A 27512-nucleotide genomic window follows, 5' to 3' on the forward strand; every position below is an offset into this window, starting at 1 on the left:
TTTCTTATTAACTAAATGTTTAAATGCTCATTCTTAAACTGCTGGGGCCAGGATAATGTCTGATTTATCTTTGTATCCATCACACACGTGTCCCAGAATCTTTTATATGGTGGTCCTATGTAGGTTTAATTTAAATCAAATTAAATTATAGGCCATTTTCCCTCTCTTTGTAGTAAAAAGTTATGTTGTACAAAATAAATAGTACCAAGTAATGTGTAATGGGAAAAAAAATCTCTTCCATTTTTCAAGTGAAGAAGCAGAAAACTGGTCTTTAAAACCTGCCTTTTGGGATTCCCTTGAGCAGCCTGAGGTCATGTGACAGCTCCCTACCAGTGGTTGGCTAAGGAAAAGACAATGTGTTTTAACTCAGTTGTTTGACTTTTGGGCGTATTTGCTCTTCATTAAGCAACCCTTATATGAACCACATGAGTTTTACCTGAAGTCTTAATTGGGTTAGAGTCTGCCTTCTTGAAACAAAATGATGGGGAGGCCATTTTCCAAAAGGCACATCTTCTGGGCCAGGCATGGTGGCTCGCGCCTGTAATCCCAGCACTTTGGAAGGTTGAGGCAGGCAGATCACCTGAGGTCAGGGGTTCGAGACCACCCAGGCCAACATGATGAAACCCCATCTCTCCTAAAAATACAAAAATTAGTCAGGCATGGTGCTGGATAGGTGCCTGTAATCCCAGCTACTCAGGAGGCTGAGGCAGGAGAACTGCTGGAACCTGGGAGGTTGTAGTCAACAGAGATCATGCCATTGCCCTCCAGCCTGGGGCATGGAGTGAGACTCCGTCTTAAAAAAAAAAAAAAAAGTACATCTTCTAGTGATTATTAGGATAGGGATTTTAGGAAAATCTGTTTCTAAGAGACCTCTTGTTTTACTAAATGAGCCACAATTCCAAAATGTGAAGAGCCATTTACCAAAGAAACAATGTCTTATGCAGGCCATGTTTTCCTCTTTTTCAAATGCAACTTGCATTTTCAACCTGTAGTTAAACAATATCCACCTCTTAATTTATTAAGTTACTTGGAATGAAAATCTAGGCTATGGTAGGAAAGGGTAAGGACTACAAATGTTTTACTTTTTTTTTTTTTTTTTGAGGGAATCTCATTCTGTTGGTAGGCTGGAGTGCAAAGGCACGATCTCGGCTCACTGCAACCTCCACCTCTGGGGTTCAAGCGATTCTCCTGCCTCAGCTGCCCAAGTAGCTAGGACTGCAGGCATGCATCACCACGCCCAGCTAATTTTCGTATTTTTAGTAAAGATGGGGTTTCACCATGTTGACCAGGATGGTCTCGATCTCTTGACGTCATGATCCACCAGCCTCAGCCTCCCAAAGTGTTGGGATTACAGGTGTGAGCCACTGTACCTGGCCTGAAAACCATCTCTTACTAGAAGCTGATTACCTTCCTGGGGGAGATAGGTGAGGGAATTAAGAACACAGATTTGGGGAGAATTCAAAGGATTAGCAGAGGAACAAGACTTAGGGTTCAACGCCAGGGAATAATGCTGATAGACAAGGTAAGATTTCTGTCTGAACCACAAAAACAAAAAAATTTGATCGTCAGTCTGAAATCAATCTCTTCAGAGGTTTTAAAGATTCTTCCAGAAATTTGACTAAGTGTTCATTTTACAAGAGACACCTGTTCACCTGAAGCCCCTTTCCCTCTCCCTTTCCCCGACAGCTCATGCTACTCCTTGACCCTAACACTCTCTCCACACTGGGACCTCTGCCCAGGCTGTTGGATGTAGCCACTGCCACGTGTCCCCAGTTCCCCTCTGATATCCTCCAGGTCTCTGCCATTTAAACTCCAAGAAACCTTCCTGATAGTCACCTCCTGACTCAGATTATGTTAGGTCCTCTTGTTTCTATTTTTATTTTGAGATAGAGTCTTGCTCTCTTGCCCTGGCTAGAGTGTAGTGATGTAATCTTGGCTCATTGTAGTCTCAACCTCCCAGGCCTAAGCAATTCTCTCACTGCAGCCTCCCAAGTAGCTGGGACTACGGGTGCCTGCCAGCACACCCAGATAATTGTTTTATTTTCCAGTAGAGAATGGGATGACAATTTTTAAAATGTTTGTAGAGACAGGGTCTCATTATGTTGCCCAGGTTGGTCTTGAACTCCTGGGCTCAAGTGATCCCCTCACCCCGGCCTCCCTATGTGCTGGGATTGCAGGCATGAGCCACTGTGGCTGGCCTAGGTTTTCTTGTTTTAAACTCTCAACTCCTTACAATTCTTCGTCAGCCCAGTTATTACTCTGTTAATTTATTATTTAATGTCTTCTGCGAGTACTAAAGTAGCCCTGTGGGGACAGCAATCCTTTCTGTCCTAATTACTTCTTAATTATGCTGCATCTAGCACAGAGCCTAGCACAGAGCCTGGCACATAGCAGGTGCTCAAAAAACGTTTGTTAATGGATTACTTGTATCCCTACAGATCGTGTACTATACAGGGTCTCATAACATGGAGGTTTTGTTAAAGTCTGTCTCAGTCAGGCAAACGTGGCTTAGGGGATCATGCCCATTCTGTGGCATTAATGCTCAAGATGCTTATTTTTCTGCACATTTAAAATGAACATGGATTTGGACTTTGTTTTCACAGATAAATGAACCAGTCATTCTGGGGCTTAGTAGCATGGCACCATTTTCTTTTCTTTTCTTTTCTTTTTTTTTTTTTTGAGACAGAGTACCCCTCTGTCACCCAGACTGGAGTGCAGTGGCATGATCTCAGCTCACTGCAACCTCTGCCTCCTGGGTTCAAGTGATTCTCCTGCCTCAGCCTCCCGAGTAGCTGGGATTATAGGCACGTGCCACTATACCTAGCTGATTTTTTGTATTTTTAGTAGAGACGGGTTTTCACTGTAGCCAGGATGGTCTCAATCTCCTGACCTCACGATCCACCCACCTCAGTCTCCCAAAGTCCTGGGATTACAGGTGTGAGCCACCACATCTGGCACACGGGGATTTTCACTGCAAACTCCTACCCACTGATTGCAGGAGGGGAACCTTGGATAAGTGTGTGATTCTGGGATACGATGTCTGGAAGGCTGCTCCATTAACTCACATGGGCTGTTCTGAGGGCCAGTGCCCACTGCTTACAAGGGCCTTGGGATGCTCATCTCAAAACCATCATATGAAGACACACACGCACACAATTTTTCTTTCAGTATTCAGAACCCTGAATTCTGGCTTGGCACAGTAGCTCATGCCTGTAATCCCAGCACTTTGGGAGGCTGAAGTGCGCAGATCACTTGAGGTCAGGAGCTTGAGACCATCCTGGACAACACGGTGAAACCCCGTCTCTACCAAAAATACAACAATTAGCCAGGCATGGTGGCGTGCGCCTGTAGTCCCAGCTACTCAGGAGGCTGAGAGAGGAGAATCACTTGAATCCAGGAGGCGGAGGTTACAGTGAATCGAGATCATGCCACTGCACTCCAGCATGGGTGATAGTGTGACTTCGTTTCAAAAACAAAAACGAACAAAAAAAGAAACCTAAATTCTTTCTTTGGTAAGCACAGACTTCTTACTAATCAGCTACTCATCAGACTATGCATTTCTTACCCCTAAAAATTCAACCCTTTATCAAGACCATCCTGGTCAACATGGTGAAACCCCATCTCTACTAAAAATACAAAAATTAGCTGGGCATGGTGGCACACACCTGTAATCCCAGCTACTTGGGAGGCTGAGGCAGGAGAATTGCCTGAACCCAGGAGACGGAGGTTGCAGTGAGCCGAGATCGCGCCATTGCACTCCAGCCTGGGTAACAAGAGCAAAACTCCGTCTCAAAAAAAAAAAAAAAAAAAAATTCAACCCTTTAAAAAGAAAAAAAATAAACTATTTATATTCTGTGAAAAAATAGGAGGTAGGGAATACTTAAGTCATTTGGGGATTATCAGAGAAATGCTATATTTCACCAGACCTGTTTGCATAAGGTGCATCCAATTTCAGACATGTTAAACTGTGTGTGTGTGTAGCTGGGTACAGTGGCTCACGCCTGTAATCCCAACACTTTGGAAGGCCAAGTGGGCAGATCACAAGGGCAGGAGTTCAAAACCAGCCTGACCAATATGGTGAAACCCCATCTCTACTAAAAATACAAAAATTAGCCTGGCATGGTGGCAGGTGCCTGTCGTCCCAGATACTCAGGAGGCTGAGGCAGAATTGCTTGAATCCAAGATGCAGAGTTTGTAGTGAGCTGAAATGGCACCACTGCACTCCAGCCTGGGCAACAGAGTGAGACTCTATCTCAAAAAAAATATGTGTGTGTGTGAAGGGCGGGGGGATGCATTCTACAGTTGATGACATGCAGTAAACACTACAGGAAGAAGCCACCGCCAATATTTTCATGAAATCAGTATTAAAAGAGTCTCAGTAAAATCATTCAAATAGAGCTCAGTGATTCTTTTTGGCTGTGGGAGTCCCCTGAGAACATTTGTGCTTACAAACATACTAGGCACTCTGACCTAGTAAATTAAACAAACACAATATGTTTGTAAAACGGAAAACAAAGTGGGGTGGCAAGGGTTAGCATTTTGATGTCACTATGTGATGTTCACCCACTTTTCTCCGCCCCTGGGTTATGTGCATTTGCATCATGGTGAAGATGATGCCAACTTACCAAACCTCCTCAGTGTGCCAAGGATTGCTGATCTCTACTGGGTGACCTGATGCAGGGTCTCCTTCTAAGGCCTCCGTTACCTGAGCTGTGAAATGAAAAAGATAACAATAGTGACCCAAGGACCTGTACTGAGAAGTCCAAAGTTAGTGATCACTAAATGGAACGCGGGGAGGAGGTGAGAAGAAGGAACATGGTGTTTTGCTAATATCACAGACCATTGTGTGTGCATGGAACTACAAGGGAAGCTACATAACCAGGCAATATAGGAAATCTCCACCGGCCCATATATACACATGGAGAAAATAGGTCACATCTGTTTGCCAGCTCTGCAAAACTATTCTGTTCATATTAATTAAGGGACACTCAAGGAAAGAAAATCTCACTACGACAAAGAGAGAAAGGAGAATCTCACGCCTGTAATCCCAGCACTTTGGCAGGCCGAGGTGGGAGGATCACTTAAGCCCAGGAGTTTGAGACCAGCCTGGGCAATATAGTGAGATCCAATACCTACAAAAAAATTTAAAATTAGCCAGGCGCCTATGATCCCAGCTAGCTGGGGGGACTGAGGCGAGAGGATCGCTTGAGCCCAGAGATCTGAGGCTGCAGTGATCTATGATCGTGCCACTGCACTCCAGCCTGGGAAACACAGCGAGAGCCTGTCTTAAAAACAGAGAAAGAGAGACTGGGCACAGTGGCTCATGCCTGTAATCCCAGCACTTTGGGAGGCTAAAGCCGGTGGATCACCTGAGGTCAGGAGTTCAAGACCAGCCTGGCCAACATGGTGAAACCCTATCTCTACTAAAAATAAAAAAAAATTAGCCAGGCATGGTGGTGGGCATCTGTAATCGCAGCTACTTGGGAGGCTGAGGCAGGAGAACCACTTGAACCTGGGAGGCAGAGGTTGCAGTGAACCAAGATCATGCCATTGCACTCCAGCCTGGGCAACAAGAGCAAGACTCTGTCTCAAAAAAAAAAAAAAAAAAAAAGAGAGAGAGAGAGTAGAGGAAATGTATAAAGAGTGGACCAACAGGGAGGAGTAGCTCACAGGTTTGACCAGGTGCTTGACACTCCACTCTACTGCTTGCTCGCTGGTTTATCTGGGGCATTTTACTCAACCTCTCTGAACCTCTGAGTTTTTCTCATCTACTATGGGCCTCATAGTACCCATTTGCTGGAGACATTGTGACAACAGATATGAAGCCCTTCCGGCCTGGCACACAGAGAAAATGTTCAATGAAGAGCAGCTATGATTATTACGCTCATTTAAAATTCTCTCTGCAGAAGCACATTAAATTGTGGTCTTTTGGGGTTACTTGCCAAACACTCAAAATCATTTAAGTCACTGTGAGTTGTGTGGGTTTTAAATGTTCACCTTAGGAAGTCCTCTACAGCCAACTTTTCTGCCTATACACAAATAATATTCTCTAACGATTCAGTTTCATATTTTTAAGTAAATACTTTTTGTTTTGTTTTGTTTCTTGAGACGAATCTCACTCTGTCGCCCAGGCTGGAGTGCAGTGGTGTGATCTTGGCTCACTGCAACCTCCGCCTCTTGGGTTCAAGTGATTCTCCTGCCTCAGTCTCCTGAGTAGCTGAGACTACAGGTGTCTGGCTAATTTTTGTATTTTTAGTAGAGATGGGTTTCACCATGTTGGTCAGGCTGGTCTTGAACTCCTGACCTCGTAATCTGCCTGCCTCGGTCTCCCAAAGTGCTGGGATTACAGGTGTGAGCCACCGTGCCCAGCAAGTAAATACTTTTGATTAGCTAGGTTCAGTATGGAAGATTTTTATACTACTGTTCCACCAAGAATAAATAAAGCTGTGAGAAGTGTCTCATTCCTGCCATCCCCTCCAAGAAAGACTACAACGTACCTCTTAGATAAGAAAATACTGGGTTGTGCTAACTCCTGAGGTCCAGCTTAGTAATCATTTGTTACAAAGTTCTTCCCAACACAATGGCCAAATTAACTAAGTTTGAGCTTCTGATTAACACACAGTGCTGGAAGGAACTTTGACCCACAGAAACCTGGCATTTGACTTGCTTCTCTGAGTCCAACCTGTGTCACGAGTGCCCATTTCAAGGGTAATAAAGGACCTGGCTGTTTGCTTACAGCAAATGGAAGTGGCGCCATGTCGTTATACAGCTTTTACCCCTCCTGTCCACCTAGCCCTTGGCAAAGAAAGTTTGCAGCCCACACATCAGTTTTTGGAGTCACAGAATGAAAGGGTATGGATTTCCAAACTGAAAAGCACCTAAGTTCTACCTGGCATTCGGACTAAATGTTACTTGCTTAAGAAAACATGAATACGGTGCCAAGATCAAAGTGGCCAGGGTGGAGATCAGGTGTTTGAGCAGGTGCACATTATAACCATCCAGATTCTGCCTCAGTGAACAAACTGCTTTCTCTGCTAGCTCCTGGGTTCCCTTTTAGTGACATGTTATAAAACAGGAATCAGATGCAGGGAATAGACCACAGTACTTGAGAGTTCATGTCTCTTTCTGTTCTAGGATATACAGTGCTCCTCTCCGCCCTGCCAAATCCATAAATCTGAGTTCTAACCCCTACTATCTCACAATGTGACTATACTTAGAGACAGGGTCTTTAAATGGGTAATTAAGTGAGATCATGGGGATGGGCCCTAATGCAATATGACCAGTGTCTTTACAAAAAGAGGAAATTTGCCTGTAATCCCAGCACTCTGGGAGGCCGAGGCAAGTGGATCACTTGAGTTCAGGAGTTTAAGACCAGCCTGGCCAATATGGTGAAACCCCGTCTCTACTAAAAATACAAAAATTAGCCAGGTGTGGTGGTGCACGCCTGTAGTCCCAGCTACTTGGGAGACTGAGGCAGGAGAATCGCTTGAACCTGGGAGGCGGAGGTTGCGGTGAGCCGAAATCGCGCCACTGCACTCCAGCCTGGGCAACAAGAGCGAAACTCCTTCTCAAAAAAAAAAAAAGAGGAAATTCAGACACAGACAACACAGACCAAGGGATTACAGTGTGAGGGCACAATGGGAGCGTGGCCATCTGCAAGCCAGGCAGAAAAGCCTCGAGGTAAACCAACCCTGCTGTCACCTTGATCTTGGCCTTCCAGCTTCTACAGCCATGAGAAAATAAATGTCTGTTATTGAAGCCACCTGGCCCGTGGTATTTTGTCATGGCAGCCCAAACAAAGAAATATGCTGCCGCTCCCACCCCCACATCCCCCAACTTCATCTCCCAGGACCAGCTGAGTTGCAGATGATTAAGGAGGTCAAGGGCATGATAATCAGAGTGGGTTGACTGTGCAATTAATCAGTGGTAAACGGGAAAGCGCATGCTCTATCCACAAGTATCAAATTCGAAAACCTCAAAATGCTATGAGACCATACAACAGGCCATGGCTTGATGATGCCCTTCAGGTTGCGATCCCTGGGCTAAACCATACATTATGATATTTAAAAACATACACTATTTTTAGCAGAGATGGTGTTTCACCATGTTGGTCAGGCTGGTCTTAACCTTGTGATCCACCCACCATAGCTGGGTGTGGTGGCACGCGCCTGTAATAGCAGCTACTCAGGAGGCTGAGGCAAGAGAATCACTTGAACCAAGGAAGTAGAGGTTGCGGTGAGCCGAGATCATGCTATTGCACTGCAGCCTGGGTGACAGAGAGAGACTCCATCTCAAAACAACAACAACAATAACAAAAAAACAAAAAAACCCATCCACTATTAACACTTACAACAAATACAAAATGAGTATCTCCTACAGGCCAGGCCCTATGCCAAGTGATGGCAATAGCAGTGGTGAATATGAATATGTTCTATGCCTTTGTGGTATTACAGTCTGGATAGTGAGTCCAGGTGCTGAGCTAGGCTAGAAATATCAAGTTGAGAAGACAAAGTCACTGCCATCCAGGAGGGTACAGATCAGTGAAGCACAGAGTTGGGACGAGACCATCATAAAACAACGTGACACCAGCTCTAATCCACAAGGGGCCCTGGAAGTTGGGAAGAAGATCCCACATCTGTATGGGCTAATCAGGGAAGATGTGAGCCACGTCCTGAAGAATGAATAACAGTGTAGCCAGCAGATAAGTCTGAAAGACAAGAGGGCATTTTCCAGACAGAACAGTCAGTTCCTGGTGCAGGGACATGAAAGCGTACAGGATCTCTGGAGAATGACAACGAGCTGAGCACAGCCAGGCTGAAGGTGGGCAGGGGAGAGCAACAGGACGTGCTGCTGGCAAGGCAAGGAGCCAGGAGCCCCCATGTGATTGCCGAGGGAGCCATCGGAGAATTTTAATCAGGAAGGTGACATCACCAGAACTGCATGTTAGAAGGCTCACTCTGACCACAATGCAGAGGAGGGCTAAAGGCAGGGCGACCTGTCAGGAGACAAAGAAGGCAGGAAACAGAAACAGACATAAGGATGCTTGGGGGTCAAGGTCAGTCTCATGGCGTTCAGTCGCAGCCACAGGTGACGCTGCCCAAGGGCATTACGTAGGGAAAGAGAAGCCCTGGCTTTTCAATCTGAGTACATATTACTTTTATTTTTTGAGATAGAAAGGGTGGAGCACAGTGGCGCTATCTCAGCTCACTGCAACCTCTGCCTCCCGGGTTCAAGTGAGTCTCCTGCCTTAGCCACCCAAGTAGCTAGGATTACAGGCATTCGCCACCACACCAGGCTCATTTTTGTATTTTTAGTAGAGACAGTGTTCACCATGTTGGCCAGGCTGGTCTTGAACTCCTGGCCTCAAGTGATCTGCCCACCTCAGCCTCCCAAAGTGCTGGGATTACAGGTGTGAGCCACCGTGCCCGGCCTAGGTATATATTCTGATCAATGAGAAAATGAGTTTGTTAAATAATTTCACTTATCTTCATTTCATATCAGGAAACCAACCTCACTCATTCTTTTCTATTAGTCAAAAGCCCCATGTGACTGGACTTCAGTTTCTTTTTTTTTTTTTTGAGATGGAATCTCGCTCTGTCACCCAGGCTGGAGTATAGTGGCACCATCTCATGTCATTGCAACCTCCGCTTCCCAGGTTCAAGTGATTCTTGTGCCTTGGCCTCCTGAGCAGTTGAGATTACAGGCGCACACCACCATGCCCGGCTAATTTTTGTATTTTTAGTAGAGACAGGGTGTCGCCATGTTGGCCAGGCTGGAACTCCTGACCTCAAGCCTCCCCACCAGCCTCAGCCTCCCAAAGTGCTGGGATTACAGGTGTGAGCCACCGCACCTGGCCAGTACCTCAGTTTCCCTCCTATTTTCCTCAGTCTATAAATAGGGATAATAAAAGCACTTCCCTCATAGGGAGGATTCCTTAAGTCTTAAGCTAAATAATAAAAGTACTTAAGTGCAATAAAAGTTTTTTTGGGTTTTTGTTTGTTTTTTGCTTTTTGTTTTTTGAGATGGAGTCTCCCTCTGTGGCCCAGGCTAGAATGCAGTGGCACGATCTTGGCTCACTGAAACCTCCGCCTCCCAGGTTCAAGCAATTCTCCTGCCTCAGCCTCCCAAGTAGCTGGGATTACAGGTGTGTGCTACCACACCCAGCTAACTTTAATAAAAATTATTTTTAATAAAGATGGGTTTTCACCATGTTGGCCAGCTGGTCTCAGGTGATCTGCCCACCTTGGCCTCCCAAAGTGTTGAGATTACAGGCGTGAGCCACTGTGCCCGGAAATAAATGATAAATAAAGCAGAAATAAGAATTAAAATACAAATGGGAAATTAATGATTGTGCCGTTAATGACAGTTCTCCCTCTCTGTGAATATTAGCCAGAGGATAACCACCACCACAGTCACAATGGGTCAAAACCAACAGAATTGTCTTGGAAGGAAGCTGGGTTTGATTTCCTTGCATCTCTCCAGAATTCTCACATGGCCTCCTAAACAGGGCCGTAAACCATGTGCATGATCACTACTTGGAAGTTATAAAATGCTTTGTCTCAGGTAAAATGTTTTCAAGGATTAAAGATTCCAGGGGGCGTGGGGCTGGCGAGGGGAGACTAACTGCAGAGGGGCACAAGAAAACTTTCCAGAGATGGAAGTTTCTACGTCTTGATTGGGGTAGTGGTTTCACAGCTGGATACATTTGTTAAAAGTCACCATTGACAATGTGTGAAGTTTATCATATGCAATTTTTTCTTTCTTTTTTTTTTGATACCAAATCTTGTCCTGTCACCCAAGCTGAAGTGTAGTGGCGTGATCTCGGCTCACTGAAACATCCTCCTCCCAGATTCAAGTGATTCTCCTGCCTCAGCCTCCCAAGTAGCTGAGACTACAGGTGCATGCCACCATGGGCAGCTAATTTTTGCATTTTTAGTGGAGATGGTGTCAACATGTTGGCCAGGCTGGTCTTGAACTACTGACCTCAAGCAATCTGCCCACCTGGGCCTCCCAAAGTGCTAGGATTACAGAGATTACAGGCGTGAGCCACTGTGCCTGACCTGATCATATATATGTATCTCTTTTTTTTTTTGAGATGGAGTTTCAATCTTGTTACCCAGGCTAGAGTGCAATGGTGTGATCTCGGCTCACTGTAACCTCCGCCTCCCGGGTGATTCTCCTGCCTCAGCCTCCTGAGTAGCTGGGATTACAGGCACGTGCCACCATGCCCAGCTAATTTTTGGCAGTAAATTATAACTTAATAAAGATTGAAGGGACAGAAGAGGTAGGAATAAGGGATTCAAGGGGAAAATGGGTATTTATATTCCAGAGAAGGGAAAAATAGATGTGCATGAAGAAATTCATCTTAAAACTTTTAATTTCCAGCCAGGTGCAGTGGCTCACGCTTGAAATCTCAACAATTTGCGGGGGCTGAGGTGGGAGGATCACGAGGTCAGGAGTTCAAGACCAGCCTGGCCAACATGATGAAACCCTGTCTCTATTGAAAATACAAAAATTAGCAGGGCATGGTGCCATACCACTATAATCCCAGCTACTCGGGAGGCTGAGACAGGAGAATCGTTTGAACCTGGGAGGTGGAGGTTGCAGTGAGCCAAGACTATGCCATTGCACTCCAGCCTGGGCCACAGAGCGAGACGCCACTCAAAAAAAAAAAACAAAAACAAAAAAACTTTCAATTTCCCAAATCTTTCTTTCTTTGAATAGATGAAACTGTCAAAGAATGCAAAAAACGAAACAAAACAAAACCTTCCTTATGCAAGAAACATTTTGTTTCTTTTCTTTTTTTTTCTACCTACAGTTTCATGCTGGAACAAGAAACATTTTGAAAAATTCAGACATCTTCCCCCTCATTATCCTATAGCTAAAGAACAGCACTTTTTTACCCCTAGGTTCACTGGACAAGCTGCCCTCTGGTGGTTCTGATATATTTCCTGAGCACAAAGTGGGCTGTTATGAGGCTGTGTAGGTCGCAAGTCCAGCCTGCCCACAAATATTTGTCAGGATAACTGAGAGTGAGTGATCCGACCTGCTTCTACACGAGAGGTATACACGCACCACTATGGGCTTGGGTCACAGTTTTAAAAAAGAACCAAGAAAATATGGTTGCCACAAAATACACATGGTTTGAAGCTGACAAATTCCAAAGACAATTTAATCTCTATTTACATTGCTGCTTAATTTTAACGTACTTTAGTACATACTTTCACTTTTGCAACGTGGAATCAGCATATCAGAAGCAAGCACGTCTCAAACAAGATCAGGGCAATGAAAGCAGAACTGCAAGCTCCCATTCTACCACCTGTGAACATATTCAATATTCCCAAGATAACATTGTGCAAAGAAAGAAAACAACAAAATCAAGCAAACAAATAGGACCTAATAAAAACAGCCCTGCATTTTATTAATATTGGCAAGCAGAATCCAGGTCTCTAATAAAATATCAAGCACTTTTAAAAAAGAAAGGAAAGGAGGGAAGAAGGGATTAGACAAAGAAGAGGGAGGAAGGGAGAGTCAGATAGCACACTTTTCTTTTTTCCTTTTTTTGAGACAGAGTCTTGCTCTGTCACCCAGGCTGGAGTGCACTGGTGTAATCTCGGCTCACTGCAGCCTCCATCTCCTGGGTTCAAGCGATTCTCTTGCCTCAGCCTCCCAAGTAGCTGGGATTAAAGGAGCATGCCACCACATCCAGCTAATTTTTGTATTTTTAGTAGAGTCAGAGATTCACCGTGTTGGCCAGGCTAGTCTCAGACTCCTGAACTCAAGTGATTTACTTGCCTTCGTCTCCCAAAGTGCTGGGATTACAGGTGTGAGCCACTGCGCCCAGCCCGAATAGCGTACTTTTCAAAAGTTGCACTAAAAGAAGATAAAAGATGACACAGGCATGGACTCAAAAACTGGAAACGTTTTATCTTCTGGAGAGCAATCCATCTTTTTTTTTTTTTTAATTTTTTTTTTTAAGACAGGTTTCACCATGTTGGCCAGGCTGGTGGAACTCCTGACCTGAGGTGATCCGCCTGCCTCAGCCTCCCAAAGTGCTGAGATTACAGGCGTGAGCCACCATGCCCGGACTTTTTTTTTTTTTTTTAAGATGGAGTTTCACTCTTGTTGCCCAGGTTAGAGTGCAATGGCACGATCTTGGCTCACCGCAATTTCTGCCTCCCAGATTCGAATGATCTCCTGCCTCAGCCTTCTGAGTAGCTGGGATTACAGGTATGCAACACCACACCCAGCTAATTTTGTATTTTTAGTAGAGATGAGTTTCTCAATGTTGGTTAGGCTGGTCTCAAACTCCTGACCTCATGATCCACCCGCCTCAGCCTCCCAAAGTGCTGGGATTACAGGCGTGAGCCACCGCGCCCAGCAAGAGCAATCCAGGTTTATACAAGACCTTTTTTAAAAGAAAAATATAGAGACCCTAAGACTTTTTTAAAGGTAAGAATATAGGGGCTAGGCACAGTGGTTTATGCCTGTAATCCCAGCACTTTGGGAGACCGAAGTGGGTGGATCACGAGGTCAGGAGATGGAGATCATCCTGGCTAACACGATGAAACCCCATCTCTACTAAAAGTACAAAAAATTATCTGGGCATGGTGGCACATGCCTGTAGTCCCAGCTACTCGAGAGGCTGAGGCAGGAGAATTGCTTGAACCTGGGAGGTGGAGGTTGCAATGAGCCAAGATCGCACCACTGCACTCCAACCTGGGCGCAGAGCGATACTTTGTCTCAAAAAGAAAAAAAAAAAAAAAAAAAGATGAAAATAGGTTCTGTATTTCAACTGTTGAGGTGTTAACAATTCATGTAGTCCAGATCCTGCAGTATCGGGTGGGCTAAATTAACTTGAACTAGAGGTAGACTCATTTCTGTACATGGCTGCCAAGTCCATATTCTCTGGTAGATCAATCTTTCTTTTTAAATATGGTCACATCACTTCCCTTCTCAGAACCCTTCAACAGCGTCACCTCACACTTGGAATAAAATGTGGAGTCCTTCCCGAGGTTCCCCCTAGGAGCCTGCATGATGTGGCTTGGCTGTGCGCCACATCCTGCTGTTCATTCTCCAACAACCTCACAGCGCTGGCTATACCACTGGCCTTCTGGCTGTTCCTTCAACAAACCAGCTCATCGTCTCCTTCTGCCTTAGCACTCACTGTCACCCCCACCTGGAGTTTCCTTTCCTAGCCTTTATCCCACCGCTAATCCTAGCTCTCTCCCTGACTGCATTCAGGTCTTTGCTCAAAAGCTTTCTCCTCCAAGAAGTCTTCTCTGACCACTTTTTTTTTTTTTTTGAGACAGAGTTTTGCTCTTGTTACCCAGGCTGGAGTGCAATGGTGTGATCTCGGCTCACTTCAACCTCCGCCTCCCGGGTTCAAGTGATTCTCCTGCCTCAGCCTTCCAAGTAGCTGGGATTATAGACATGCGCCACCACACCTGGCCTCCTATCACTTTTTTTTTTTTTTTTAAATAAGGAACACTTTGTGGATTGGTTATTCTTTTAAAAGAGTTCTCCAATCACCAGCCCTATACTCTTTCTTCCTCTTCCCTTTCTTTATCTTCTTTGCACATCTTATTATCTGAAATTGCATTAAGTATTTTTTTTTTGAGACCGAATCTTTGTCGCCCAGACTGGAGTGCAGCAGCATGATCTCGGCTCCCTGCAATCTCAGCCTCCTGGGTTCAAGTGATTCCCCTGCCTCAGCCTCCCAAGTAGCTGGGATTACATGTGCGTGCCACTACGCCCGGCTGTTTTTTCTATTTTTAGTAGAGATGGGGTTTCACCGTGTTAGCCAGCATGGTCTTAAACTCCTGACTTCAGGTGATCTGCCCTCCTCGGCCTCCCAAAATGCTGCAATTACAGGTGTGAGCCACCTGTACTCATTTTTATCACTTTTCAGCACCTATCTGCCCACTAAAATGTAAGCTCCATGATAAGGGACTTTCTCTTCTTCCCCAAGGCACTCCCCGCTCCTAATGCAGGGTTTAACACTAGTCAATAGTCAATATTTGAGAAATAAAATATCCCCTGCTTGGAGAGATAATAAGCCCTCCATCAAACCTGTTCCAACACTATTACTATCAAAGCTAAAAAGCCCACGTCCTTTACTTGAATTCAGAGCGTGAACAGTGGTTGGCCAGCAACCTCTGCTAAGAAGTTCTTTGAGATCAGAGACATCTGCAGGTAAAATAGGGCCTTTGTTGTAACGTGAGCCAGCCAGCCCTTTTGTCCTGAAACTGAGCACACAGGTGCAGAGAGGTTACCTGGTTTCTCCAAGCTCACATAGAAATGGTGAACATCAACAGACGCAGGACCACTTAAAGAATGCACAGTCCCTTATTCATCTCTGCAAGCCCAAGACCCAGCATGGTGCCTGGTGCAAAGAGTACACTCAGCAGAATTGCACCCAGGGAACGAACACCCTCTAAGGGCTCATTCAACTGAACTGTACTTCCTCTCATTACTGTCCCAATGATCACTTCCTATCTGAGAACCATTTCCAGTCACTTGAGTCATGTGTCATTACTTCCTGTCCTCTGTCCTTTTAAAGTGCGGTTTCACAACATATCAGGCACGATAGTAACATCTGGAGGCTGCTTGGCTTCTAACATTAGTCAAATAGCCCGGCATGGACAATACCTAGGGAAAAAGTGAGGTATGCAAAGCAAACTTCAAATAAAGACAAAAGCTGGTGGGCTGGCCATGGTGTCACAAATGAAGCCTCCACTGGCTTCATAACAAATAGGTCTACTTTATGAAAGCTCACACTTGCATAGTGCCTTCTGCTCTCGGTACTTTATATATATGATCTCATCAAATTCTTTTCAAGAAGTACACCTTACCTGTAAGAGACACCACAACTCTGAAAAACGAAGTAATTTTTAGAAATAACTCAGCATTCTTTCTGATTGCTTTAGAGGAAGAAAAAAACTTTTAAAGAAATAATTTAGCAGCAAAATCTGACTCTCTAGTTCCTTCTTTCCTTCCTCCCTCCCTTCCTCCCTCCCTTCCTTCTTTCTTTCTCTACTTTCCTTCTTTCCTTCCCTCCCTCCCTTTCTTCCTTTTTTTTTTTTTCTTTTTTGACAGAAGCTCTCTCTATCACCCAGGCTTAAATGCAGTGGCGTGATCTTGGCTCAATGCAACCTCCACCTCCCAGGTTCAAATGATTCTCCTGCCTCAGCTTCCTGAGTAGCTGGGACCACAGGCATGCACCACTACACTCAGATAATTTTTGTTTTGTTTTGGTTTTTGAGACGGAGTTTCCTTCTTGTTGCCCAGGCTGGAGTGCAGTGGCACAATCTCAGCTCACTGTAACCTCCACCTCCCAGGTTCAAGCGACTCTCCTGACTCAGCCTCCTGAGTAGCTGGGATTACAGGCACCCACTACTATGCCCAGCTAATTTTTGTATTTTTAGTAAAGAAGGGTTTCACCCTGTTGGCCAGGCTGGTCTCGAACTCCTAACCTCAGGTGATCTGCCCACCTCGGCCTCCCAAAGTGCTGGAATTACAGGCATGAGCCAGTGCGCCTGGCCGAGGATGGTACTCTTGTCTATTTGCTCATCTCTGCGTCTCCAGCATGTAGCGTAGTACCTGCCACATCCTAGTAGCTCCTTAAATATTTGTTGAGTGAATGAATGCATGAGTCTGGAATTTCACAATAAAAAAAAACAGAGGTTCCTCAGCAGACAAACACAAGGCCTTCTCCCACCTCTGAGTTGTGAAATTGTCATTGCCTAGGCAATCCTATTTGGCAATTTATCATACGCTGCTCAGTGACCTGTTATCTTTATAGTTTTGGATTGTTGCTTGATTTTATTATTCTTTTTTAAGTTTACCCTGGTTAGATCTTGTCTTCCCAACCAGATTATAAGCACATCTCAGTGTAAATTACACCATCCTGAATTCCTCAAAGCTCCCATAGTGGAGTTCTGCACCTATCCTTTTTACACTGTTGCTTCATTTTGTGCTCAAAAAAGATATCATTATTATTATTCTCGATTTTTGCAGATGGAGAAAACAGGCTCAGAGAAATCAGTGACTCACAATTTGTATGAGTTGATATTTGAGATTTGGGATTTCTCCCCTTAAAATACAGATACCTCATTAACGCAGTCTCAGAAATCGTTTTTCCTCCCTGTGAACTTTTGGTCTGCCATTTGCTTTAACTTACACTATATCGAATTTTATGATTTTTAACATTTAGACATTCATTAATTCAATCATTTATTGAATGAGTAAATGTCTAAAAAATATGTACTGAGGCTGGGCACGGTGGCTCACACTGTAATCTCAGCACTTAGGGAGGCCAAGGCGGGTGAATCGCCAGAGGTCAGGAGTTCGAGACTAGCCTGGCCAACATGGTAAAATCTCATCTCTACTAAAAATACAAAAATTACCCAGGCGTGGTGGTGTGCACCTGTAATCCCAGTTACTTGGGGGGCTGAGGTAGGAGAATTGCTTGAACCCGGGAGGCAGAGGTGGAAGTGAGCCAAGGTCGCACCACTACTCTCCAGCCTGGGTGAGAGTGAGACTCCATCTCAAAAAAGAAAGCCCCCTCCTATGTTCCAAGCACTGTGCTAGTGACTGTGGTGAATAGGGCAGACCCAGCCTTTATTCTATCCCAATGACAAAGTATACTATACTACCATGACATAGATACCATTTTCCCCTCAGTAATGGTTATTTCTTTAGAGGCTACTTCACCAAGATAAAATATAAGCTAGTTTGGATTCTATTGAAAAGCTGCCTTTGCCTCTATGTCTGGCACATAGAAGGAAAGAGCCTAATAAATATTTTTTGAGTGAATCTAACATGAAATCAGACTGTGTTTCTCAAGCAATTACAGGTGACAACACAGAATATGATGTGGCTAGCCCATAATGTAGGTGTTATTTATAATGAATCAAATGACATGGGTATGCAACCATCATTTCAGAAACTGCATTTTCTCCCACAAGCCCCAAAGTGCAAGATAATGTTGAATGAGAAAGTCTGAAGCAAACATTAGAGATCTTATCTAAATTTTTTAAAAATAAGATTGCCAAGGAAGAAAAACCGAGGGGTTGTTTAAATATAAAAGACAGATTCTATCTTTGTTGCTGTGGGTGACCAACACCAGGGCAGAGAAAATCTTGATTCAGCAAAGATTTTTGAGTTTCATGAAATATCCCCTCCACCATCCTCTAAAGTCCCACCCAGATTGGGAAGGCTCTTGGTGGTGCAAAAATAGGATTATTGTTGTTTTTGCAAAGTCAGGCCCTTTATTATAGGGTAGAAAGAACACTTGTTCCTGATTTCTCAACTTCTGATTCCTGTTGGCAGCACAAAATATGCCCCAGCCTTGACTCTCAAGCATAACAAACCGCAAATGAAATAGATAAGTCAGTACTCCTCCAAATCTATACATTTCAAGCAGTTTCTAGTGTTTATCTTTTTTAAAAATTTTGGTCAAATTACTTGCCGTAGGTACAAAGCTGTTAGACAGATTAGCAAGTAGGTCTGAGAATCACTCACCCATAACCACACACTCACTTGACATTACTCTCTTATTTTTCCATCCTGACCCTTGCAGAGGCACCACAGTTAAACACCAGACTGGTCAGCAAAACACTGTTGTCAAAACACAGCCAAGCTGAATTTCGACACACAGAGGTCTGACAGTTGTCAGGAATTTCCAAACATGGCCGGGGTCACTGACAGTTTAAGGTTTCACCGGTATCACCTGCAAAATCTAACTCCATTCCATGAGAAGGGCAGAAAACCCCGAAAATGCTTTCCATACTCCTAAGGTCTGATTTTAAAACACAAGAGCATGGAAATGCAGACTTTTGGTTGTCTCCACTTTGCAAAGGCGCAGGTGTATCAGGATGCACGTGTGCATGGCCCAGCACTTTCTTACCACTCTCAGATGATCAATAGAGTTCAAAGCATCCTTGCTAGGTGCAGTTTTTAAAAAATCTAACCAGAGCTCACAATACAGCCGATTCCTTGGATTGAATGAGGACACCCCAGCTCTCTCTGCTCCTGGAGGTGCTGGCCTTTTGTCACTTGCCAGCCCAGGGGGAGCCAGGAGGTGACCTCCCCTGGCCCTCTCCTGCCTAGTCATGTATCCGAAGTTTTCACCTATTTTGTATGTTGCAGCCATCTATGTCCTCTTTGACTGCTGACCACCATTACAACTAAAATGTTGCTGCTATATTCCCTTTTCTCTCATTACTTCCCACATTCTTAGCTTTGCCTACATATCAGGAACTGCATTAAAGGAGAGCACGTTTTATTCCTCCCAATACTCAAGCATGGTAAGGAACTGTTAAACCCACTTTCAATAAAGGAAACTGAGGCCCAGAGATATTATCTTATTAAAAAGTGTTCAAGAGGCAGTCTGGGACTTAAATCTTGGCCTTTCTGGGGCAATTTTTCCACTGTCTTTTTTTTTTTTTTTTTTTTGAGATGGAGTTTCACAGTTGTTGCCCATGCTGGAGTGCAATGCTGCAATCCTGGCTTACTGCAACCTCTGCCTCCCTGGTTCAAACGATTCTCCCACCTCAGCATCCCAAGTAGCTGGGATTATAGGCACCCACCACCACACCTGGCTAATTTTTGAATTTTTAGTAGAGACGGGGTTTCACCATGTTGGCCAGGCTAGTCTCAAACTCCCGACCTCAGGTGATCCACCCAACTTGGCCTCCTAAAGTGCTGGGATTACAGGAGTGAGCCACCGTGCCTGACTGCTTCTTCTTTTTCTTCCTTTTTTTTTTTTTTTTTTTTGAGATAGGGTCTTGCTCTGTTACCCAAGCTTGAGTGCAGTAGTGCAATCTCAGTTCACTGCAACCTCCACTTCCTGTGCTCAGCCTCCTGTAATCCCAGCTACTCAGAAGGCTTGCACCACCATGCCCAGTTAATTGTTACATTTTTTTGTAGAGATAGGGTTTCATTATGTTGCCCAAGCTGGTCTCGAAATCCTGGGCTCAACCAATCCACCCAGCTGGGCCTCCCAAAGTGCTGGGATTACAGGTGTGAGCCACCTCGCCTGGCCTCCATTGTCTTAATGTAAGAGAGTCTTTTACTAGATCAGAAATCTCTGTCCTCCTCTTATTCATTTACTCATTCAGCCAGTCAGTTAATATTCATTAGAGGTCCACAATGCAAGGTCCCCTAAATGACTCAATGATTTGAAACCTGTTTCTCAAATAGCCCATGTGTATACTCACTCATTTTAAAAGCTATTATTAAATCAATTGCATGTTTTATAATCAGTACTGCAAGATTACAGTCCAGGAAACATACCCCTGAGAGAAAATTTGCAAAATCCACTAGATTAAAAGATAGACAAAATTAACAGAAAGAGACCACCTGGTCTGCTGGGCTCCAAGACCAGTGGGAGGGGTGAGTAATCAGGCTGTAGGATTAACATAACCAAAGAAAAACCAGACTATCAGAAGGAAGAGTAGTCCTCCTTTGGAAGCCTGGAAAAAGGAGGACAGGTGATCAAGGCCACTGAAGCAAAGACGAGGAGAGGCCCTTGAGAAGTCTTCCAGTCCCAAAGACAAGATCATTGCACGGTGAAATAGACTGAGGTTGCATCAGGCTAAAAAGGCGGGTATCATTACATTTTAGACCCCTTCTCCTCCCAGTTGCCCCTTCCCTTTTTTTTTGAGATGGAGTCTCTGTCACCCAGACTGGAGTGCAGTGGTACAGTTTCGACTCACTGCAACCTCCGCCTCCCAGGGTTAAGCAATTATCCTGCCTCACTCTCCCATGTAGCTGGGATTACAGGCACTTGCCACCATGCACGGCGAATTTTTGTATTTTTAGTAGACACGGGGTTTCGCCATATTGGCCAGGCTGGTCTCTCACTCCTGACCTCAGGTGACCTGCCCACCTCAGCTTCCCAAAGTGCTGAGATTACAGGCATGAGCCACCATGCCCAGCCAAAATATTTCCTTTCTGTTTTTGATTACTATCCCGTAGAAGTGTCATTTTTTAGAAGAGACACCAGCAATGAAGAATCATTGGGTGGGCATGATGCTCCAAAAGCTGTGCCCCCCAAAGGGTCAAGGGCAATGACAAAGCAGGGCAAACAGGGTATTAAGAATACCCAAACAACAGGACCCATGTGTTATATTAGACTGGCATTTGTTAGCCCTTGCTAAAAATCAAAAGTATATTTTAGGATGGTTGACTACCTCGGGGTTGTTGACCATTCAATTAGGCTAGTTCCACAGAAATCTGTTTTGCTTCTTAAACAGCATTGAAACAATGAACACTTTTATGCTGTGAAGCTTTCTTTTCTTTCCTTTTCCCATTTTTAGAAAAATGATTCAATGGCTGTAGAAGTGGTAAAACCAAACTCTGCGCTTGTGTTGTTATTATTCTGCAGGATGACCCATGGCCCACATTCTTAGAATTGTGCCCTCTCAAAACTGCAAAATATCTCAGATATCAGCTAGTTGATCTAGATAAGAACACTGAGATTCAGAGAGAAAGGTGACTTTCCCAAGGTCAGCTGGGGGCCCCAAAGGGAGACCTTTCCCACTGCACACACGGTTAATAGACAGGGTAGTGTCTGCTAAGCAGAACCTGGGTTTACTTTCCCATGTGCTAAGCTCGCTTACCTCATCCAGAGGGGTAATAAACACCCCTCTCCACGTGGCCATCACCAACGCTATTTCTTGAAATTAAGACAAAAGAGCAGTGGTAGGGCCCCAGGTACACCCTTAGGAGGGCACATTTACAATGGCAATTGCTCGATGTGTTTGAAAGTTATGAAAAATATGTTTTATGATAGTCTCTAAAAAGCTAAGACAAAATGTAAAAAAGAAAGTTATGAAAAATAGTCCAGGTGTGATGGCTCACATCCTGTAATCCCAGCACTTTGGGAGGCTGAGGCAGAACTGCTTGAACCCAGGAGTTCAAGACTAGCCTGGGCAACACAGCAAGATACTATCTCTATTCATATAATGTAAACAAACTTTTTTTTTAATTATGAAGAATACAAGGCGTAGAGGTCACCACCTTCCATGAACCGCACAGCTGGACCACAGTCTAACTTCCCTTTTTTTTTTTTTTTTTAAAGATGGGATTTCACCATGATGGCCAGGCTGGTCTCAAACTCCTGACCTCAGGTGATCCACCCACCTCGGCCTCCCAAAGTGCTAGGATTACAGGCGTGAGCCACCGCGCCCGGCCTCTAGCTTCCCATATTACAGCGAGGTGTGATCACTGACTCTGCTCTGGCTGATGGATGGAGAGGAAGCGCTGTGCATCATCATGAGGCAATGTGGTCCTGCCCATAAAAATCTACCACACGTTCTCCGCTGGGCTCTTTCCTTTTCTGGCTGACTGGAATGCCAATGCCCAGGCAACCTTGGACATCAGATGATGAAAATGGCAAAGCAACCGTCAGTCTGGATCTCCAAATGAGTTTATGAAGGTGAGCTACCCCCCAGCCTGCACACACACACACCCCGGAAAGCTACTTAAGTAAGAAATTTCTTTCTTTTTTTTTTTTCTTCCTCGAGAAGGAATCTCACTCTATCACCCAGGCTGGAGTGCAACGGTGCTATCTCAGCTCACTGCAATCTCCACCTCCCTGGTTCAAGCATTCTCCTGCCTCAGCCTCCCAAGTAGCTGGGATTACAGGCGTGCGCCATCACCCCTGGCTAAATTTTTGCCTTTTTAGTAGAGATGGGATTTTACCATGTTGGCCAGGCTGGTCTCGAACTCCTGACCTCGTGATCCGCCCACCTCAGCCTCCCAAAGTGCTGGGATTACAGGCATAAGCCACCACACCCAGCCAAGAAATAAATTTCTGTTGGGTAAGCCACCGACATTTGGAGGTCTTTATGTTACAGACACCTAGCCGATCCTAATGAATACACAGGGAATCTCTGAAGATTAGGAAAAGTACGGCTTTAAAGCAGGAAAAATAAACAGCACAGGTGACACATCTGTTGGTTTATCATCAAACATGAAGCAATAGGAAAGAATCAACAGAATTTGGGGAAGAGTAAAATATACTGATTTAGTCCTTTTAGAATAGAAAACATCACTATCTAGCTTTAAGAAAAGTTCACATGTGAGTTCCTTTTTGAAACACAGAATGCTTTTTTCAAAGACAGGATGTTACAAATGAAGTTCAGGACCTCAGGCCCACCAAAAAAATCTGTTTTTGCTCAAGTGTAATAGAAACAATTCTACAAATAACACCAGTCTTGTGGTCCTCTGAGGCCTGAGGCTCCTCAGTGGGAGGAAGGGACACAAGCAGGGGTGGTGGAGCTTCTGAGCAAGGCCCCATAGGCCTTGAATAGTTTGGGTGTCTTGAATAGGTTGGGTAGTGAAAGTGGGGACCAGGCAGGGACTAAGGAAACACTCCATCCAGTACCTGAGACTGAGGTTGCAGGCTAAGGAGGCGGCGTCATTACATTTTAGACCCCTTCTCCTCCCAGTTCCTCCCTCCCTTCTTTTTCTTGTTGAGATGGAATCTTGCTCTGTCACCCAGGCTGGAGTGCAGGGGTGCTATCTCAGCTCACTGCAACCTCCACCTCCTGGGTTCAAGCAATTATCCTGCCTCAGTCTCTCAAGTAGCTGGGATCACAGGCACGTGCCACCACGTCCAGCTAATTTTTGTCTCGGCCTCCCAAAGTGCTGTGATTACAGGTATGAGCCATCATGCCCAGCCGAAATATTTCCTTTCTGTTTCTGACTACTATTTCCTAGAAGCGAAAACTTCTTTTATCGAGAATATAAATATATAGCTGCTCAGGAGCTGCATCATTTTTTAGAAGAGACACCAGCAATGAAGAATTCCCTCGAGGGGATGAGAGTCATTGGGTGAGCACGACCAAAACAAACCTCAGCCTTGGTGAGAACACAAAGAGATTTTCTCTTTGTCCACAGATGCGACCTTCTTCATTCTGTATTTTACCAAGGGAGGCAATGAATTCAACTACGCTTCCACAGTGTCTCTGATTTGATCCCAAATGGCATTTTCATTAATGAACTGTGAAGTTATTTTCTCATTCATCCTCAACTCCCCCAGTGATGCTAAGCAGTATTCAGCATGACACTCGATACTACACAGCAGCGTGGTTAAGAGCAGGGGAACCTCAGGGGCACCAACACACATCTGCCTGCCAACCTTGGTGCTGCAGCTGGGTCCTTGATGCCTCTGCTGGGCTGGACATTAACCCTTTAGTTGCTGGCTTATGAGCAGGTCCCTGGGTTCCCGGGGAAGGGGCAAGGGAGGCCTGGCTGGTGGTGGTGGACACATAGGAGGCTTCAAGTCGCAGCTCTCCACTAACAGGCAGAGGGACTTCCACATTTTAACAACTAGCATGACGGTATCAGGGCGTGCAATTAGCAGCCCTGGTGAAAAGTGCAAGCTTGGAATTACAATTCTGTTACAATCCAACTGTGTGAACATGGATAACTACTACTTATATTCTCTGAGCCTCAGTTTCTCAGTCAATGCTAGTCTCCCTAACTTCCTTTGCCAGCTCATACCATCTTCAGAGCAAGCCCAGGGCACAGGAACAAGGATGGAGAAAAAAGAGAGGATAAATGATAAAGAAACGGAATGGGCTGAACCCAGTGGTTCATGCCTGTAATTTCAGCACTTTGGGAGGATGAAGTGGGAGGATTGCTTGACCTTAGGAGTTCAAGACCAGCCTGGGCAACATAGGGAGACCCTGTCTCTACAAAAAATAAAAAACTAGCCAGGCATGGTGTCGCATGCCTGAAGTCTCAACTACTTGGGAGGCTCAGGCAGGAGGATCGCTTGAACCCAGGAGGTTAAGGCTGCAAAAAATGGACAGAATAAAAAGAAAAGGAGGAACGAGGGAAAGCCAAGAGAAAAGAACAAAGCAAAAGAGCAACTTGGTGGAAGCCACTATACTTTATTGAGGAGGTAGGTCAGTGGTAGGGATCGCCCCCCTGCCAGACTCGACCTTCAGGTTAGCTGGGTGATCATTCTCACAATAAGTCACCAATCAAAAGCCCTGTATCATGCTGGGAATGAACTGTGGAGTCAACTCTGAGGCCAGCATCATTAAGAGCTAGATGTCTTAGTTTGAATTCTAGCTCTGTCACTTACAAGTGTATGCAAACCATTTCACGTCTCTACAGCTGTTTCTTCATTTGTACAATGCGGATAATCATAACACATTTCCTATGTTCTGGAGGATAACAATAAATGAAATTAACACAGGTAAAGCACGAAGAGCAGTACCTACCTCATAAGGACTGTACGCCTTAGCCACTCTTTATTCTCCCACGAGTCCTCCCACCTCATCCTCCCAAAGTGTTGAGATTACAGGCAGGAGCCACTGGGCCCGGCCCATTCTGCATCTTCAACATTTATCCTCTCTTTTTTCTCTATCCTTGTTCCTGTGCCCTGAGCTTGCTCTTAAGATGGTGTGAGCTGGCGAAGGGACTTTGGGAGACTAGCATTGACTGAGAAACTAAGGCTCAGAAAATGTAATAGTGATCCATGTTCACATAGTTGGATTATAACAGAATTAAGATTTGAGCCCAAATCTAATATTATGGATTGGTGGCACCAAGAAAAGACTCAGAGACATTGGACTCAGGCACTGACACTTAGTAACAACTTTGGAATTTTAGGAAAGTTACGTAAGTGGCTGAAGCTCAGAGAGGTTACCCGAAAAATGAGGAGATTTTATTACATTACAACTACATTTATCGGGCATTTACTATATGCCTATTATTGCATACTATAAGTACTCTCATTTAATGCTCACAATACTTTGGTAAAGATTCTATGATTATGACCATTTTCCAGAGGACAAAATCGTATCTTTGAAAAGTTAAGTATCTAGCGTCATAAAGCCCAGCCATGACTTCGAGCCAGTTTCGAGCCAGTCAGTAAGACACAGTGTGCACAGAGAATAGTCACGCAGTAACTATTGTCTCTGATCCCAAGATCTTGTAAAGGCATTAAAAGCACGGTTTTGGGGTCTCCCAAATAATGGTTTATAGCACAACAAACACATTTGAAGAAAGGTTTATAATCCAGTGTCATAAAAACCAAAGAAATGTAGGGCTAGCCTGACAGAATCAAGACCAAGGTCGGGACATTTTGTCCCCAGCGTGATTCAGGATGAGGCAAAACAAGAGAGGCACAAAATAAAAGCCAATGCTTCTATCTTCAAGAGGCCACAAATCTAATATCATAATATCACTGATGAAGTTATGCTTTATGTCCCTGTGGAGAGATCTAAAACGAATATTTACATGTTCAACTACACTTTGACACTGACCTCAGAGAATGTTCTAAAGACCCAAGTTGAATAAAATGTACATCTAAGAATCCCAACAATATTCTTTTTTTCAGGAAGTGTTGTTCAGTCGCTTGAAGCCAGCAGGTGGTAGCTGCTGTGAGCTAACATCAGGCCACCGCATCCGCACGGAGGCTCACGTGTCACCTGTAATCCCAGTACTGTGGGAGGCCAGGGCATGAGGATCACTTGAGCTCTGGAGTTGGAGACCAGCCTGGGCAACTCAATCTCTGCAAAAAATACAAAAATTAGCTGGGTGTGGTGGTGCAGTGCCTATGGTGCCAGCTACTGAGAAGGCTGAGGTAAGGGGACTGCTCGAGCCGAAGAGATCAAGGCTGCAGTGAGCCATGATCACGTCACCACTCCACTGCAGCCTAGGTAACATGGTAAAACTCTGTCTCAAAAAAAAAAAGTGTTGTCTCTATCATATTCTTGGATAGGGAGGCTCAACATCTTAAGATGTCATTTTTTTTCCCTGAGTTGACTTGAATTTAACATGTTGCCCTCCAAAAACAAAAACAAAGAAACAAAAAATAGGAAAGTATATTTTAAGTAGGGGAGGAACTAAACAAGGCATTTGAACTGGACAAGCTGATCCTAAATAATTTTCCTAACCAGGAATCTTCTGACTGAGGGGCCATTAGCACTACCAGATATTGAAACACAGTAGAAGGCCCTAATAAATAGTATAGTGTGGTGTGAGAAGAACATTAATCATAGAACTCAAATTATTTCTTCTTTTTTTTTTTTTTGGAGACAAAGTTTTGCCCAGGCTGGAGTGCAATGGTGCAATCTTGGCTCACTGCAACCTCCACCTCCCAGGTTCAAGCAATTCTCCTGTCTCAGCCTCCCAAGTAGCTGGGATTACAGGCGCCCGCCACCAGGCCCAGCTAATTTGTGTATTTTTAGTAGAGATGGGTTTCATATTGGTCAGGCTGGTCTCGAACTCCCGACCTCAGGTGATCTGCCCGCCTCGGCCTCCCAAAGTGCTGGGATTATAGATAGACGTGAGCCACCGCCCCTGGACAGAACTCAAATTATTTCTACAAAAACAGTTTCAAATACAAGATCCGGCATCCAGTCAAAAATAACCAGGTGCATGAATACAACATGAGCGAGAGCTGGAAGAAATATAGGAAACAAAGTTAAACTCACAGAGAATGCCATAGAGTGAAATTATTAGACAGCCTGGCCGGGAGCGGT

At 44.7% G+C, this 27512-nt stretch overlaps 1 protein-coding gene across 7 annotated transcripts in view; it reads right to left on the reverse strand.

The window, feature by feature from the left end:
- The window catches only part of RBM47 (RNA binding motif protein 47), a 219258-nt gene that overhangs the window by 126216 nt on the left and 65530 nt on the right, over window positions 1-27512 (reverse strand). For all 7 annotated transcript variants that reach the window (XM_012474972.2, XM_064366558.1, XM_064366550.1 and 4 more), the window contains exon 2: window positions 4626-4710. The gene's annotated coding sequence lies outside the window, so the exon portion shown is untranslated. The remainder of the gene's footprint in view (window positions 1-4625; window positions 4711-27512) is intronic.

Source organism: Aotus nancymaae, unplaced genomic scaffold (genome assembly GCF_030222135.1).
Source record: "Aotus nancymaae isolate 86718 unplaced genomic scaffold, 86718_ANA_hifiasm-v0.15.2.pri h1tg000006l, whole genome shotgun sequence".
Classification (NCBI taxonomy): domain Eukaryota; kingdom Metazoa; phylum Chordata; class Mammalia; order Primates; family Aotidae; genus Aotus; species Aotus nancymaae.